The following is a 5,000-nucleotide window of genomic DNA, read 5'->3' as shown; positions in this document are numbered from 1 at the left end:
CTCCGAACACAAGATCATCGATAGTGGTGCGCGTCATGCAAGTTTGCCTAATGACACCACACATCAAAACACGCGCTTTCATTGCATGGTCCCTACTAAAATCTCCAGGAAACCTTACATTACAATACGTACACTTTCATTACACTTTTCACAGCACGATCGAGAATTTTTCTGCCCGCTGCAATACTTTGCGCGGCATTAAGCTGGCCGCCTTCGCAAGTCTCGCGTCTTCGCCCGGCTTGCTCGATGGCAATAACTTTATCTGTTCGGATATCTTAGCTGAAAATTGAAGTGTCCGAACATTTTAGGGAATGATATCTTCATTTCAGAAATTGCTAGCTGAACTTTATCTTCAAAGAACTTCCAACCGAACCATTTGCTCATCCAAAACTGCTAGGTGACCTTTTCAAATGCTAAAAATTGGTTGGGAATCTTTTAGGTGATGTTTTAGTGAAGAAATCTGTAGCTCTTTTGCAACGTAGAACCGAAATTCGTAGTTTTACTCTCCCGAACACATATCATGCAGGGGCACCCAACGTCAATTTTCGAAAAATATCTGTTCGGAAGACGATTTGAGATCTAGAATTTTCGGAACATTTGTTGTAAAATTTCTTGCTTGCCTGCCTGTCCTAGGATTTTCGAACCATCTAAAAGATGGTATAATTGCCCATTTTTAATGGCTTTTTAGCCTCAATAGGTCACCTAGAATTTTCGGGAGCCTTTTTTCTGGCTGAAATTTTCTAAAAGGTAAGTTTTGATCCCTATAATTTTCGGATTACTAGACTTTCAGCTACCAAATCCCAACAGATGAAAAATTTTTTAGGGGATAAAAATACGCCTATATCTACCGTTTAAATACTAAAATACGTTTAAAAATTCTATGTTTAGTGGTTTTGAACCATATTCTCGTTGGGTGCCCCTGACATATTGTTTTCAAGATTAGGGACAACTTCATAGGAGTAAGTAAAGAAAAAGTGCAAAATATTCTAAATATGGACAAAAGTATCTATCGTCGAAACGCCAAGTTTATCAGTAAGACAACTCTGAAACCAATTAGAGCCAGAGATGTTCAGGCGAGATACCAAATAGATTAAATGGATATGGGCCGTAAAGGAACTGTTTAGAAGAATGGTCATTTCTACAGATACTTGCTTACTGTGATTGACATTTTTAGCCGCTTTGTTTGGCTTCGCCCTTTAACAAGGAAATCTAGAACGGTCGTTGCCAAGGCACTGAAGGGGATTTCCATGGAGCATGGAACACCACATGTATAATCCAAAGCGACCAAGGAGAGGAGAATACGACCTAAATAAGATGGGTAAGAACGGAGTCCATTGGGTAAAACAGCTCCCTCTGTACCAAAATATTCTTAATAACGAAAACAAAACAACATTCAAAATATATTTTGCACGTTTCAGAGAAAGCGGATTAGATGAAGAATGTCTTCCTAGCTCTGGGAGAATTCACCCAACTGGAAATGACGTTCCCAACATGCTTCTAAGGTAAGAAAACAAGCACAAAAAGCGACGAAGAGATGTGACAAGCTTGCTATGTGTACACAGTGTCGCTTAAACCCGCCCTCTGTCTATGGCGTTGGAGAAAGCAGTTTACGCCCAAGAGGAAGAGCATGGAATAGACCGGAATACACGGCATGTGATAGAGGCTCGTGTAAAAAAACAAAGCAGCAAGTTGCATACCTATAAGGTTTCATACACTTCACCGCTATCAGGAAAGAAGAAAAGCAAATGGGTCCCTGTAGATGACATCACAAGCCTCACCCTTCAGCGTCACATTCTTGACAGTCGATCACGTGTGCAAATCGGATTTGACCAGATCTCACCTTCGCTCACCACAAGAGATCTGGGTACGAGATTAGTTCTCGGATCCATTAATTGAATGGCTGTCAGTGAAGCAGTCACTTTGGTGTGTCAACAATATCGACTTCCAGCATAAAACGGATGGAGGAAAGGACAACAAATCCTGTTTCTTTTTTTAGAACAATGCTTCTAAAGTAACGATAATTGGCACTTTTATTCAACGAAGATTGAGGAGGCAGCGTGGTCGAGTGGTTAGGACGTTGGGTTTGCATGCGGCTGCTCCGGGTTCAAATCCCGTTCTAACCTCTGGCTTGGATTTGTTTCCGCTTGTCCCGGATTCAACTCCTCCACGCTTTGTAAATAGCCAACTGGTTGCCTCCCGCCAGTTGGGGTTCTTAATAATGTTTCTGTTAAGTTTGAATAGTTTCTTTCACATTGTTCAAAGTGGGGTGCCTGTAAACTAGCTTGATAGCTAAGTGCACCTCCACTATAAACAAAGTATTTTTATTTTTTATTATTATTATTTTTTAAGATTTGCCTGCGAGCAGGCTCCGTCTCAGTGGTTCGAGGTACACGAAGAGCCTGTGTTGTCAGCTGCGGGTTTCAAAGTTAGTGGCCACGTCTTCCAGGTCTTCCCATTACAATAGAGACCTTAAGCAACCACTGGAGGCGGTCGGGAAGAGACGGAGAGAGCCGCGATGGAATGGGTCGAGGCCGCCACCTTTTGGCGCGAATATAGAAAGTTAAGCTGCGAAGTAGACGCAGCCGCTGTTCTGTTTAGGTTGGTTGGTTGGTTTTTTGTTTTGTTCAGTAGCTCAGTTTGTCTTTTAGTTACATTTGAGGCAACCTTTCGAGAAACACGAGACCTTTTAGCTGTGGCACGCGTCGAAGATATCATAGATGAGGATGAGTTTATTTTGTTGTATGATTTGAAATCCTCCAAAAATGTCGATTTCCCTTACGACGATTACGGTAGATTCGACTTTGAGGGGATGGACGATTTAGAGTGTTTAGCTGAATTCGAGTAAAGAAACGCGACATTCCTGCTCTAGCAGCTGCCTTGCAAATACCAGATGAGTTTGTTTGTCCACAGCGATCAGTTGTCGATGGCCAAGAAGGGCTTTGCATGTTGTTACGACGACTTACGTATCCTTATAGGTACTCGAATATGATATCGCGCTTTGGACGACCGATTCCTGTCCGTAGAACGCTAACAAATACAGTACTAGAGTATATTTAGAACACCCACAGTCACAGGATACTAAAGTGGAACCAAACCATTCTGCAGCCAGCACAGCTTCAGACTTATGCTGATGCTATCTAATTAAAGGGAGCAGCGTTGAACAATTGCTTCGGCTTCATCGACGGGACAGTTAGACCATTTTGTAGACCCGGGGAGTACCAACGTGCTGTTTACAATGGGCATAAGCGTGTTCAGTTTTGGTAGTAAAGAAATAAATCAACTTCCTCAGGCCCCCTTCGGCCGCCCGGCCATTCCTGACAAGCACACCGAAATATCACAACACATGTACAGTTTAACATCGCTCGCAAGATTGTCTCGTGCCTTGTATCGATAGAAAGTAAGTTTCATTACTCAAAATATTCTCCATGAAATTAACACATGCCATGGCCCTTAATTTTTGACCCTCGAACAAGGAGCCTAGTTTTGTCTTTCCTTGGCTCAAAAGTACGAATTTATAAATATACTGTTACAATCAAATGGCCTTGTTTTAGAGAGTAGACGACATGATTCAGGGATGCTTGCAGAGTCCAGACTACTACCTCTCTTGGATCGTCATGCTGTGTCTCCAGTAGGCCTGCCTATGTGCATTTATGGCGACCCCGCCTATCCAATCAGAGCCCACCTGATTTCCCCGTACAGAAATGTAGTGCTGATCCCTCAGATGGAGGCCTTCAATACTTCAAGGAGTCAAGTCCGAGAAGCTGTGGAGTGGCTTTTCAATGATGTTGCGACATCTTTTAACATTGGATTTCAAAAGAAATTTGAAGATAGGGTTAAGTTGTGTTGGCAAAATGTATCTGGTTTCTGCTTTTCTCCGAAATGCGATTACTTGCCTCTATGGAAATATGACATCAGACTACTTTGATTTAGACCCACCAAGTTTACAGGTCTACTTTCACTGTACTTTATTTAAACTTATAAGAACAGGTGGCCTATGAAGGCAAAAGCCAGATAATAGACTTTGACATGTACAAAAGAAAAAAAAGTCTTGTTGAGCTTATAAACATGTAATTTCTTTAGTCAAACTCAGACTTGCTCTCTTAAAAAAAAAAAAGAAACGAAACTAGTAAATGTCACTTATTGGCGTTGTCCAACAGCTGCAAAATAGCATTGTTCTGGTCCTGCATCATTTGCAACATGGTGGTGTGTAGCTTTTGTTGTTCCCTTTGTGCAGCTAACAGTTCCTCCTGTGCCTTGGACTGACTCACATTATGTCAATAACTAAAACAGCGACTTTATTACACACGTTTATAACAATCATTTTGAGCTATTCTGTGGTAATATAAGATTTTCATAATTTAATATTTGCACAAAAATAGCAAAGCACGCAACAAATTCAGTCGCATTTACCCCTTCGTCGAATTCTAATGCTTAACACAGGAATTTTTAGTTATTGTGAAAATCTTTCTATATTCGTTAGCAATCATCCTTTCAAATTTCAGAGAAATCGACCGATCCGCGAATATTTTACGAGTTTTTTACAATGGGATGTCCAAAGGCCAAGTGGATGTTATGCATAATAGGGGAAGTTCGCGCGATCAAGTTGCGCGTGTGACCCGTTATAAATATTTTTTCACAAAATGTTCCCGAATCGTCAAGTATCACCACAGAAGACAAGAACATCATTCGGAAAGCTTATTCTATGCAAAAAGTAGGTTTTGGAGGTAGTTTTGAAAATGGAAATCAAGTTTACGCTGCATGGTATATTATATTTAACCGGATATTTAATGAAGTTAACACAACAGAAAGACGCTTACCTTATTTTGACACGAAAATGCTTTACCATTGCCATAAAAACTATCCAGTTAAACTCACAAATTACACAACATGATGAATTCATAAAGGCCACCTTGTCCAGCGAAATATTTTTTGAAACAAACAACATATTTGCTAAAAGAGGCAAAAAACCCTTCCTATTTCATTGCGTGCGTGAAGACAAG

The 5,000-nt window shown here is 40.8% G+C and overlaps 2 protein-coding genes across 2 annotated transcripts in view; both read right to left on the bottom strand.

Annotated features, from left to right (window-relative positions):
- LOC137994432 (uncharacterized) overlaps positions 1–24 on the bottom strand; it is a 13,485-nt gene extending 13,461 nt beyond the window's left edge. The window contains exon 1 of the mRNA XM_068840003.1: positions 1–24. The gene's annotated coding sequence lies outside the window, so the exon portion shown is untranslated.
- LOC137996603 (uncharacterized) overlaps positions 1–5,000 on the bottom strand; it is a 171,460-nt gene that overhangs the window by 94,302 nt on the left and 72,158 nt on the right. The gene's annotated exons all lie outside the window — the stretch shown is intronic.

This window comes from Montipora foliosa, chromosome 3 (genome assembly GCF_036669935.1).
Source record: "Montipora foliosa isolate CH-2021 chromosome 3, ASM3666993v2, whole genome shotgun sequence".
In the NCBI taxonomy this organism is placed as follows: domain Eukaryota; kingdom Metazoa; phylum Cnidaria; class Anthozoa; order Scleractinia; family Acroporidae; genus Montipora; species Montipora foliosa.
Note: the sequence above shows the minus strand (reverse complement) of the source record. Positions and strands in the feature narration are given on the sequence as shown.